Source organism: Triturus cristatus, chromosome 7 (assembly GCF_964204655.1).
Source record: "Triturus cristatus chromosome 7, aTriCri1.1, whole genome shotgun sequence".
Lineage (NCBI taxonomy): Eukaryota > Metazoa > Chordata > Amphibia > Caudata > Salamandridae > Triturus > Triturus cristatus.
In genome coordinates, this window is record NC_140590.1 from 57,212,266 (window position 1) to 57,225,254 (window position 12,989).

The following is a 12,989-nucleotide window of genomic DNA, read 5'->3' on the forward strand; positions in this document are numbered from 1 at the left end:
CGAAGGAGCTCCAGAGGGATCTGTAGAGTATCAAAAATTCACAGCATAGCCTGTTCGAAAACTTGGAGCTTCTGCAACATCGCTCATGGATCCAGGAACTCAGGTGGAATCGGGACCAAAGTTGGAATTGGTTCGGAGGTTGGAGACTGAGACTTGGAGGTAACCTGGGCGCTGTGCAACTCCTTGTGGCGGGACAAAGGGGAGCTGTGCTTGAACTTCTTAGACTTACGTGATGACTTCAAGTGGAAAGAAGAGCATTCGCAGTATTGGTCTCAGAAGCGAGAATGCACCCTTGTCCTTGACTTGAGCGAGACCAGGTCTGCCTTAAGCCATCTCTGCCTTCGAAAGACATCTGCCCAAACAGGTTGACAGAATCCAGTTAAAGCTACATCAATCACTGGATCTGTAATCACGGGCATTCTCTCTCCTGCCTGTAGAATGGCTGCAGCCTTACTTCTGTTATCCTCTGGCAGAAATTCAATAAAAAGGGCCTATATAAAAAGGGCCTATCTTGTCTTCCTAGAATAGCCATGAAATTGGATGCCTTTACTGTAGTAGGAAATGCAAAAGGAAGAAATGATGGACGGAATGCTGAACAATGTCAAACACTCATCCCAAGTACAGAGATATAGGCCAAAATCCATCTTTTTGTTTGCTCACTATGCCATTCCAATTTTGATCCAGCCATATGCAAATCAGTCTTGACACTACTCCCCATGGGAATAGTCCAACCAGAACTGCTAGGCTCTCCACTGACTGGAAACAAGCATCCTACGACCAGTTTCGGGGTATCACCTCTCATCAGCCAGGAAAGCTGGACTCCGGTGGCATGGTTAGCAAGGGTCCCACGTCTGGCCATACCCCTCCCACTAAGGGCAAGAAATGCCAAAAGAACAAATGATGGAGAGAATGCTTAACTATGTCAAACACTGATCCCAAGTACGGAGATCTGGGCCTAAATCAATCGTTTTTCTGCTCACCACTCCATTCCAGTTTTGACCAAGCCATATGCAAAATCAGTATTGACCCTTATCCCCATGGAGACCTACGGCCTACGGACGATTATTTCACATCCATCAGCATTCCGTCCATCAATTGTTCTTTTTGCATTTACTGTAGTTGCAGTCATTGTAAAGATCCTCCTGCCCACAATATTCAGTCTCCTACCATCCCTATCGGAGTTCTGATACTCGACATTTAGTTGAGATGTCCTGCAAGAAGGCCCAATGGGACCTTTTTTATTAGAAAACTCTGTCCGCCGTAAATGTTGTGGCGGTAATGGTGAAATCCTACTAAATGGTGTGCTCTCAGGTAGCAGAGCCACACGAATACCATCAACTGATACTAAAATCACAATGCCCATATACGATTTTTTAATCATGCTTTTGATAAAACGTTTGTCGAAGGTGTGGTCGTCAGTGTGAGGGTCAGACAGAATGTTCAACAACTGAGTTACCGTCGGTGGTGTCATCGTTTTAGTTGTCGACATTGATGCTGTCATCTACAGAGTATTTTCAACATGTTTAAAAAATTTCTCTGTAGATGGTGTCTTTAATTTTGATTTAGTAGTGTCATGGGACAGTGACTTTAGTGATGGGGTAGAAGGCTTAGACATTGGTCTTTCAAGTCCCAAAGGTATATCTTTGTTTGAACGTCTAAACATATGATGCATGGCTTTCATGTACTGGAGGTGTCAATTCAGCCCAACTGTGGCGCATGTTTTAATTGGTACACTTTCTGAGGAGTATTAGATAAGTTGTCATCAGAATGCACTAATTTCTGAGCTAGCTTTGTTTGAAGTTTTTCAAGTACGTTTCTGTTCATCCTTGTCCCTGATCGTTTGTGACCATAGTTGTAATCTGCCCTCCCTACCCTTCAGAGTTTCTGCCGAGAAGGTACAACAGATTTTGCAGTCCTTTGTCTTATGTTTGGGATGAAGGTAAAAAATGCATTCCTTGTGGGGCTCATCCGAGTGCAGCCTTAATTTCCCACAGAAGCAACAAGGTGTACAGAAACCTTTTTTAGGAATATCTGAAATATTGTTGTCAGGAAAAACACCAAAAATGTGTCACAGATAGATGTTGATTGAAGCAAAGGTAAATCTGTAGTGAAAAGCTGAAATAATTCTCTTTATGAGGGAACAAAACTGAGTAGCGTTCAGGGAGACTCTTTTCACATGACGTGCAGTAAGAAATTGGAGGTATGGTGTCCCTTGAGCAGAGATTGGTTTAAATTTGGTTTTCCAAATGATGTTAGCAGATTAACAATGTGGTAACTTTAAGCTTTTCCAATCTAGATTTAGGACTGCACTGCTTAATATAGTTCATCTGGAGACTTCCCGTTCGACAACCAGGAAGATTAAAGCATGAAAATCTATGAAAGATCCGATGCAGGAGAACTACACGGTTACTGTCGCCATTGTGCAATATATAAAAATGCATATATGAGTAAACATACCAGAGAAAAAAAGGGAATATTCATTAAATAAGACTAAATACTATAATACAAATAATTCGTTTAAAAATTACACACACATAAACATATATATGTGTTATATATATATATAAATAAATATATTTAATGTAAAACGTTATCAGATAAGATGCACTTTAAAGGTAATTTAACTACTGAACAACATAAAAAGAGCAGTGGGAAAAATATGTGAGAACCTTTAACGTGTAAACGGGAACAATACATTTCTGTCCATCACCAGCCTGATGAGTTCACACTTTAAGTGAGTACAATAGATTTTCTTACAGAACACGAGTGGCTTTTGGTTGCTGCACCTCACTGCCTAAAAATTGGGATCATGAAAGTAAACTCCTAGTAACTAATGCATAATACAAGATTGCAAGATATACAACTTCTACATCTCACGAAAGGCATTCTTGAGCAGGAGGGTGATCTAACGCAAGGCATTCTTGAGCAATCAACCAAGTATGTAATGCAGCCCTTAGTTCCGAACATCTGGTCTTGAAATATACTCCCGCCTTCTTACACCACCAACTTTCCCTAACTCTGTGATAAACATGTCCCTTACAGTACCTTTAGGCCAGACCACGAGGCCAAAGGCTGTAGGTTGCTCCAATAGTTGATCGGAAGATTAGAAGGGCTTTTGTCCCTTGTCACGGAATCTGTATGTGAAATGTTATTTTCACCTATGAATAAAAGAAAATAATTAAATTATATAATGGTAAGAAACTAACCGAGCTCGATGTTGGTATGTCTGAAGTTATCTCCTTAAAATACTGCACCTGACCAATCTGTAACTTGCTGCTTCACAATCTCCACTCTTGGCACTTTTGCAGGGATCAAAGATGGGCTATCTTGGAAACGGGGACTTTCTTGAACAATTTGCTCCTTCAGCTCTGACTCCTGCAATCTCCTGAGGGCTACCTGGGCAGCCATCACCCGCCGGCGCTCTCTAGGTTGAAGAGAGGCAGTTAGCAACAGAGTCATTTTGGCATCACAAATAAGCCGGGAAAGAATACGTCCCTCCCTCTACCCAAAACAAGTATCCCAAATAATATGCGGATCGTGACCGTTAGCGAAACACTGTGCATTGAAAAGTTGTGAAATTCATATTGACAATCACAAATTTATATATAAATTCATTAGAAACTGAGGAGAAAAAGTGGTTTCTGTCCTAGCCTTTTTTTTTTACGTCACGTCTGACTTTCAGACTGAAGAGTTCAAGCAGTGGGGGGTTTATCTGCCTGCGGGGGTTTCACAAGAACGTGACGAGAGGCCGGGCCATGTGTAGGAGGTTGGCCATGCTAAGGGCCTGACCAGATGTCATTAATTATGTCATTTAACATGTCTTAAGCAATGTAATATGTGCCAGCAGTACATGGTGGGCTGCAAGTTATAGTTCGTTCAGTAACCTATAACAGGTGAATTTGTGTTTTGTTTTTAAACATTAGGTTTTATCTTCTTTCAACATCTAACTATAAAGTCACATTAATCTTTGCTTTTTTCAGTGAATTTCTAAGCTCCTATTACCATACCCAACTATAAGTGATGTCACCTTAACCTGTGATTTCAGTGAAGTAAACAAATTACTTACCTTCCGTAATTCTCTTCCTGGAAGAGACTATCTAACCCCAGATTCCTCACGTTTTGAATATTCCCCTAGTGTGAGACTGGATCCGAAAACCTTTCAGCAATACCTCTGTGGGCCTGTAGGTAGCGCTGTGCTGCACTACATGGACACTGTTCCACTCCAGAAATTACATGCAGTGCCTACATAGGAGCCACTCCTGCATGCTGACATCAGTTGTCAGCTATCCCCAACCTCAGATACTGAGGCCCTAATAGTAAAATTAGTTGCACATAGATTCCTAGACTTGGGATCTTATTAGTGGATAGAGACCAATCACAGAACGAGGACAGGAGGGTTACTGAGGAATCAGTGGTTAGATAGTCTCTACCAGAAAAAGCATTCTCGAAGTTAAGTGACTGATAGTGACTTCTAGCCGCAGATTCCTCACCTTTTGAATAGATACCAAGGCAGTACTTATTTGGAGGTGGTTCTATAAATGGAGTCAAATAAGAAAGGTTTGCAGGATTGAGCAGGTAAAATGCCCCTCACAGAGGATCAGACTGTCCGGTGCTTTGTGAACATGTGTAGGGACACTGACATTGTCACTTAGCAAATATTCAAGAAGGGACTCCGTTTGCCAACACAGCGGAGCAGCTTTGGTCCCAGTAGAATGAGCACGTAACCCTTCCATAAGCTAGTTTTGGGATGATGTATAGAAGATCTTAATTCAAAGCATGATCCAGTGGGAGATGGTTCTCTTCTGCATAGCCTTGGGTTTCTTATGCTCCAGAGAACCCCACACAGAGAAGATCGCCCACCCAATGTTCTCTGGAGCAAAAGATGTTAAAGTTCAGTGTTCCTTTGAGGTCCAAGTGAGGGAGTCTCTCATCCTCTCTACGGGGTGATCCGGAGCATAGAACGTTGGTGAGGTACTGCTTTGACCTACATAGAGTGGCATCACAACTTTAGGAAACAATGATCCCCCTATCCGTAGAACCAGCTTGTCAGGGAAGAAGGTAGCCAACAGAACATTGACACAGACAACCTGAAGCCCACTCAAACGCTGTGCTGATCTTATGGTGATGAGAAACACAATCTTGTGGGTGAGGAGCTGCAAGAGACAGCAGTGAAAAGGTTCAAAAGGGGTGCACAACAGATATTTGAGGACCAAAGTAAAGCCTCACTTAGGCATGCCATAATGAGAGGGAGGAAACAAATGTAAACCTTTCAAAAAGTGCATACCAATTGGAGACTTAAACAATGAGGGCTGACCAGGTAAGTAAAAAGGACAAAAGGCACCCTTTATCTGTACCCAGAGCAAAGCCTAGCTGAGCTAGGGACAAAACAAACATCAGATAAATTTTGCCTGGAAGGGGTCTATCTGCAGTTTACTGCACCAGGTCACAAATTTGTACCGACAAGTGTTGTTGAGGGACGGCGCTGTCAAGATGACATCAACCACCTCCAGAGGAAGGACACAGGTGATCAGATGTCTCCACTCAACATTCAAGCATGATGGTGGAGAGGGTGAAGACACAAGTACAGAACCCTGCCCTAATGCTGCAAGAGCAGATTCATCCTGGAAGGGCAGCCTGATCAGAGGACAAATGCTCAGGCCCAGGAGTTCAGAATACAATACTTTTCATGCCCAATCTGGGGGAACACAGATGACTTGGGCCCAGCCATTCCTAATCTTCTTGGGAACTTGGGGCAGAAGTGGTATCGGCAGAAAGGCATACAGGAGTCCTAAATTCCACTTGATGCAGAACAAGTCTCCAAGCAAAAGATACTCTGGAAACTTCAACACGCAGAGTGCAGACATCAGGTGCTCTGAGCGGTGACTAACAGAAAGGGCGAAGGTTGTCCCAAGTTGCAGAAGAGACTTTGCGCCACCCCTGGATGTAACTGCCACTCATGGTCTGCGAGGCATCGGCAGCAGAGCTAGTCTGCCTTGGTATTCAAAGAGCCTGCCAAACAAGTTACTTAACTTCAGGAACGACATATCTGTAAGAAACATTAGTTAGTTATAGATTCCTTACCTTAGAATTACCCCCAGGCGTCAGACTGGATCCGGAAAGTTTTTTGCAGTCAGCGGTACCTCAGGGCATCGGAAGGCGACTTCGGTCAGCTCCGCGTCGGTCATTGACATCGCGGTCGCCGGGATGATGTCACAGTAGCAACTTAGACACCGCCCTCGCGCGCTGTCAGTTCTGTACACGACTTTCCACGCCAGAAACGCAGAGTCATGAAAGGCACTGACCACTGGTGCACAAAACTAGGGCCCTGAAAGGATATCCTTAACCCTAGAAATCAGTTTGCAAAACAGGGAGGATGGGTGGGGCGGTAAGGAATCTATAACTAATGTTTCTTACAGATATATCGTTACCAAAGGTAAGTAACTTGTTCATCTGAAAGAAGCACATTAGTTATAGATTCCTTACCTTAGAATAGATACCTCAGCAATACCAACCCCGGTGGTAGGTCTGTGAACCAAGATCACACCAGAAAGTACTGGAGAACAGAACGGCCAAAGAAGCCTTCTCTCCGGACTTAGCTGTCCAGACAGAAGTGTTTCGTAAACGTGTGCAGTGATGTCCACGTAGCTGCCTGACAGATGTCATGTAGAGGAACTCCTCTTCCCAGGGCAGTAGAGGCTGCCGTCGCGCTAGTGGAATGGGCACGTAGCCCCACTGGAGGCTACTTTTTAGCCAGACAATAGCATGCTTTAATACACAAAATAACCCATCGAGAAATGGTTCACTTGTGTACGGCCCGACCTTTCTTGGCGCCCATGTAGCCAACAAAGAGTTGGCCATCCACCTGTAACTGTTTCATGAGGTCCAGAAAGAAACAGCGCACGTTTTGGGTCCAGACGGTGGAGCCTCTCCCTCTTTCGAAGGATGCGGAGTCGGAAAGAAGGTGGACAAAGTGATGGTCTGCCTGATGTGAAAGGCAGTGACAACCTTAGGAAGGAAGGAAGGATGGGTCCTAAGAACCACCTTGTCCAGATGGACAGACAGGAATGGAGGTTTGGAGAAAAGAGCCTGGAGCTCACTCACTCTTCTTGCAGATGTGATGGCCACCAGGAATGCAGTCTTAAGAGTCTCAAAGGACAGTTGTGAAGAGGCTCAAATGCAGTGCAAATTAAAAAGGTTAAAATGAGATTCAAGTCCCACTGAGGCATAACGAAGGGCATAGGAGGAAAGAGGAGTTAAGCCTTTCAAGAAACGATTAACAATCGGGGACTTGAAAAGAGAAGGCTGATCGAGAAGGCTGATCGGGAAGCCGAAGGAAGTTAGAGATGGCCGAAAGATAGCCGTTGATAGTGCCCAGAGCAGAGCCCTGCTGGGCTAAAGAAAGAAGGAACAAGAGAACTTCAGAGAGAGGGGCAGAAAGGGGAGCCACAGCCTTTGCTGTGCACCATGCCACAAACCTCTTCCACCGGCAGGCGTATACAGTCTTAGTGGAGGGACCCCTGGCTGCCAAGATTACATCGCAAACTTTTCGAGGCAGGTCGAAAGACGTCAACTGCCGCTGCTCAATCTCGACGCATGGAGGTGGAGGCTGGACAGGTTCGGGTGGAGGACCGTCCCCTGCTGCTGCGACAGAAGACCCTCCCGAAGAGGCAGTCTGATCGGAGGATCGATGGCCATGTTGAGCAGCTCGGGATACCAGACTCTTCCTGCCCAATCCAGAGCCACAAGAATGACTTGCGCCGAGTCGCGCATGATCTTCAACACTCTGGGTAGAAGTGGTATAGGCGGAAAGGCGTACAACAGACCGCAACTCCACTCGAGACGAAAAGCGTCGCCTGGCAAGTGGCGCCTTGGAAATTCCAACGCGCAGAATTGCTGACATTGCGCTTTCTCTTCGGTGGCGAATAGATCTAACCAAGGCTCTCCCCACTGTTGAAAGAGACCTTGCACCACCTACGAGTGAAGACGCCATTCGTGATCCATCATGCATCTGCAGCGGAGTTCGTCCACCCTGGCGTTTAGGGATACTGCCAGGTGTTGAACCACCAAGGATATGCCCTGATGTTCCAGCCATGTCCAGAGGCGGAGGGCCTCCTGACATAGGGTCCACAACCCCGCCCGCCCTGTTTGTTGCAACACCACATGGCGGTGGTGTTGTCGGTGAACACCTGCACTACTCTTCCCTAGATAGAGGGAAGGAATGCTTTTAGTGCAAGACAAATCGCCCGAAGCTCCAGAAGGTTGACGTGGAGCCCATAATCCGCCGGAGACCAGAGGGCTGCGATCTCCGCCTCTCCCAAGTGGCTGCCCCATCCCAGAAGGGATGAGTCTGTCACCACTGTGTGGTCTGGTTGGGGAAGGGAGAGGGATCTGCCTTTGACCCAATCCTGGTTCGTGAGCCACCAATGCAATTGACATGCAGTGCCCTCTGAGATCTGGACGCAATAGGACAGATTCCCCTGATGCTGCGCCCACCAGCACTTCAGGTCCCACTGCAGAGCCCGCATATGCCACCTGGCATGATCGACCACTAGGATGTAGGAGGCCATGACGCCCCATTAGCCTCTGGGTCATCCTGACCGAAACCCGGGATAGAGGTTGAAAGATTGGAATCATAGCCAGACTATCGCAGACTCGCTGTTCGGGAGGATAGACCCGAAACCGTGTTGTGTCCAGTTCTTACTAAGGAAGTAGAATCCATATGACATGGCATAGCCAACGTTGGTCGTTTGGGTTCTTATTTAATGGATTGTCTGAGTACTTCTCTTTGGTATACCCAAAGACCCCTACACATCTCTTAAATGGAGACATCCATGGTGGAAGGGAATATCCTCCTCAGCTGAGTAGGTAACTCATATGTACTGGTTGAAGGTTTTTAAGCTTGAACCTTTCAAAGGATTATCCCGTTGTAATACCCTCTCCTAGTTCCACATATTCTTATGGCTGAAAATGCAGCACTAAACATAGCTGAGAACTGCAGACATGTGGTTACTCAGAAGCTGCTATAACATGGCCTCACACTTAAGGGTGGGGATGTTACCTTCTTGGTTGAGGCTCACGAAGCATACAGGACAGAGGTATTCTATTCATGTGTAACATTCACAGCAGCAGACAACACAACTAGGCTGTTTCACAATAACGCTGAAGTTACAAATTACTACACATCATATGAAGAATTAGAAATACCAATCACATACCAAGAACATAGAAACTGGTTTGCAGGCACCCTCCCACACACAATAAATGACGTTCGACTAGGTCCCCTTAGCAAGGGGGGAGCAACATGACCAGTCTTAGCTGGCTACACACCAAATCCTGATATAGGAAACATTCCAACACTACAGGTACGTAGATTGTACAACAGTTTAGTAGCTTGTATAAGTGTTTGACACAGTTGGATATGCAAACATTAACAAAAATTCTGTGCAGAATGCTCAAGCTTCACAACCACAATTGGCTACACAAGGCATCAGCCCACAAACAATAAATACAATCATGGGTAAGGTTCCCAGCAGACAGGAGCAGCTCCCGTTCTAGATTGCACAAAAAACAAGCCAGCTTGAGGCTGTGCTTAACCATACAGGAAAAACACAGAATTTTAACAATCTGCTTGCCAATGTGCCTTTGCAGATGTATATATCAGAACAGATGGCACCCCTTCATAAGTGGATTTGAATGAGTAGAGGGAAGCACCTGCCTTGGATTTGGGGATGAAACTGGAGGGCAACTTTGCTGCAGTATCTGCCATAATGTTTAATAACAACATTATAGGGGGAGGCAGAAGTGTTGGCTATACAACAGCATTCACAGGATTTGGTTCCAGGACAGCAAGAGCACGAATTACCTAAAATTATCAAAAACACCTACGCAACGTTAGGTAGAGATTATTTGGGAGACAAACCTGGTAAACCACAAATAAGGAGTAATTCTGAAAAGAATAACTCAAAGCAAGCAAATAAGTGGGATAATAAGAAAAAAAAGATCAAACTAATTCACAGGGTGGGTCTCCTCAACAGAAACCCACTTAGAAGCACTATAATTTGGGCAACCGTGATAACATTAAACAGTCTAACAGGTGTCAGATACTGATACATGTTCGCCTTGTTCCTATCAGAAGTCATTTAAAAGGCATTCAAAGAGAGGTGGACGGCCAGAATGCAGATAGGAGTATGTGAAATCAAAAAGAATTACCCAACGCTCATCTGACTCCATAATTAAACAGGAAGATGAACCTAAAACCTCCAAACCTCAATTCAAGAAGGACACTGGACTTAAGGTCAAGAAAGCCGCGGATACAGAAGACTCTGCTTCCGAATGGTGAGTGGGCTCTGACCATGCTGTATAGCGCAGCAGAGGTTACAATAGTTTACCCGCACCTGATGAACTGTCTGGCGGCAGCAGTGTTGAGTGACTACATCCAGGTGCAAACACTGGATACACACGTAAGTGTTCCGCATCGCCTATGGGAGATACAACTCCAGTTAGACAGGGACATACAAAAAACCATTAAAGTTCTCCTATGGGAGAACCTATCATTTGGCAAAGACATTCTCCAGCTCAAAAAGGATTAATCAGCAGAATTTGTTATGGAGTGTCCAAATGGAGAATCTGTTATTTATCCTGTCTCTCCGAGCTAGTTCCAGAACACGCAAAATACTCATATGCCCAGGAGTAGGGGTTAGCGCAAGCCTAGGTATTATGCCACAACCATGTGGGGTGACTGTTCCCTATTATCATGAAATACCATTGAGGTGGACACCACAACCTCACAGTCAATGCCCCATTAAGAAGGAGGCTAATAAGCTAATTTGGGAAATTCTTCAACAACCTGAATTCCAGGGTGTAATAGAAAGTTGCACCTCTTCAAAGAATAATCCTGTTTTTCCCATAATAAAACCTGATCATTCATATCAACTAGGATTAGATTAGAGACATCTGAACACATTACTCATGCATTTACAGTACAAAACGAGCACAGAGCAGCACAAATGAATAACAGTGCGTAAAAAGTACAAAACATCAGACATCTCAAATGGATTTTTCTGCCAAAATATAAGCATCTGGATGTAGGAATGTGACCGCATTCAGCCCGCTGGGTTCTCAAAAGCAGTTCTTTCAATTATCAAAGAGTTATAAGAATAGCCCCGGGGTGTTTTCAGCACAGGTGACAGAACTATTACAAAATTTTGATGACCAGGAATTTAATTTAAAAAAAACAAACAAAAAAAAAAAAGAAGAAATCACATAAAAATCAAAGGTTGCCAATATCTTTTTTTTCATTTTTTTATTAAAACATATCCAGAAAAATATAAATACAAATTCATACGAATTCAGAAAATGGAAAAAGGAAGCAGAGAACAATAAAATCAAACTTGCAAGTTTGAGAGACAGATCCTAGAAAAATTTAGATTAGGAGGATCAGAAGAGCAACAAAGATTTCATTGCAACTTATTCAAAATAATATTCCCTTCCTTTCTTCCCCTCCCATTTCCCCCCTCTACTCCATCCTTACTTCTCGGCTCCATTCTGCCATGTGTGTCCAGATCTTCCTCCCCCGGACTCTAGCCTGTCTACCTCGGCATGAATGTATAGATAGCTCTTGTTTATATATTCCTAGAATTCTAGCAAGACACATATGGAATCTTAGTGGCTCGGCATCTTTCCATCTTGTAGCTAGTAGTATCCTAAATACCGCTGCCCCCAGAAACAGACCATATCCTTGTTCGGTATTAAGAGCCAACAAACTATCATAGCCGAGAACCAGCAGGGTTGGGGTTATTTCTAGCCTACGACCGAACAGTGCCTCCCAGAAACATAGCAGCCCTTCTTTCAATGGAGCCAGCTTCTCACAGTCATACAACATATGTAGCAAAGTAGCGGGTCCTGAACCACATCTAGGACATTTGTCATCTGCCCTTTTTCCCCAAAGATTCAATTTAGCAGGGGTAAAATAAAGGTTAAATACTGTTTTATATAGTTGTGCTTTTAGGCTCGAAGATACCCACATTTTTGAGGATAAGGAAAGGCAAATAGAAATATCCACATCTGAATTTCCCAGTTTATTTGTCCAGGATGCCTCCGTTTTTTTCCAAGTCGTCAGGGCTTTTGTCGAGAAGTATTTTATAAAAATCGCTAATTCTACAGGTGTCCCTAGCTGCTACTTCCAAAAACGGTATCTTATCTAGCATAATTTTGGGGCGCCATATAGTGAGAATGTTCTTAATCTGAATAAATTTAAAGTATTGGTTGTCTAAGATTCCAAACGTCTGTTGTAGCCTAGAAAGTTGGAAATCTTGTCCTCCCCCACAGAAATCCCCTATTGATCTTACCCAATATTTTTCCCATATCGTCATTAACCAGACGGGGCAGTAATTGCGAACGCCATAGGGGGTGTATCTAGAAATTCTCGGAATTGCCATAAATTTAGAGATCTGCTTCCAAATTTTCCATGAACTATAGATTACTTTAAACCGCACCTTTTTATAATAGCTAGGTTCCAATTGCCTCAGTAGCAGCCCGAGGGCTTCCTTCCCCATGGAAAGTTCATAACTTGTGGGTATTCTTAGTCCCTGCGCTAGTTCCCTGGTGTTATTTATAGATAAAAGGGGGGTCATCTGATGTAGAAAGGCTGCCCAGCAGTATAAAGTGATATTAGGAACTGCGAGCCCGCCCCTGTCCTGGAGTAATGCTACATATTTCAAAGCTCTTCTGACCTTCCCATATTGCCATAAGAAGCTAAAAAAAGTAGATTCCAGCACCCTCAATAGATTATCCTCTACGACCAGGGGAATTGCCCGGAACAAATATAGTATTTTTGGTAGGATAGTCATTTTTAAAAAGTTCCCCCGCCCAATAATTGACAGATGTAGCCCATTAACCCTCCTTAATATACTTCCTATATTTTTAAATCAAAGGTTCAAAATTGATTCTGGTAATTTGTTCCACTTCTGCACTAATTCGAACCCCAAGGT

The 12,989-nt window shown here is 44.1% G+C and overlaps 1 protein-coding gene across 5 annotated transcripts in view; it reads right to left on the bottom strand.

Annotated features, from left to right (window-relative positions):
* LOC146808798 (uncharacterized) overlaps positions 1-12,989 on the bottom strand; it is a 741,989-nt gene that overhangs the window by 517,108 nt on the left and 211,892 nt on the right. For all 5 annotated transcript variants that reach the window (XM_085615615.1, XM_085615614.1, XM_085615612.1 and 2 more), the window contains exons 2-3: positions 3,255-3,424; positions 3,046-3,158 (exon numbers count right to left, since the gene is read on the bottom strand). The gene's annotated coding sequence lies outside the window, so the exon portion shown is untranslated. The remainder of the gene's footprint in view (positions 1-3,045; positions 3,159-3,254; positions 3,425-12,989) is intronic.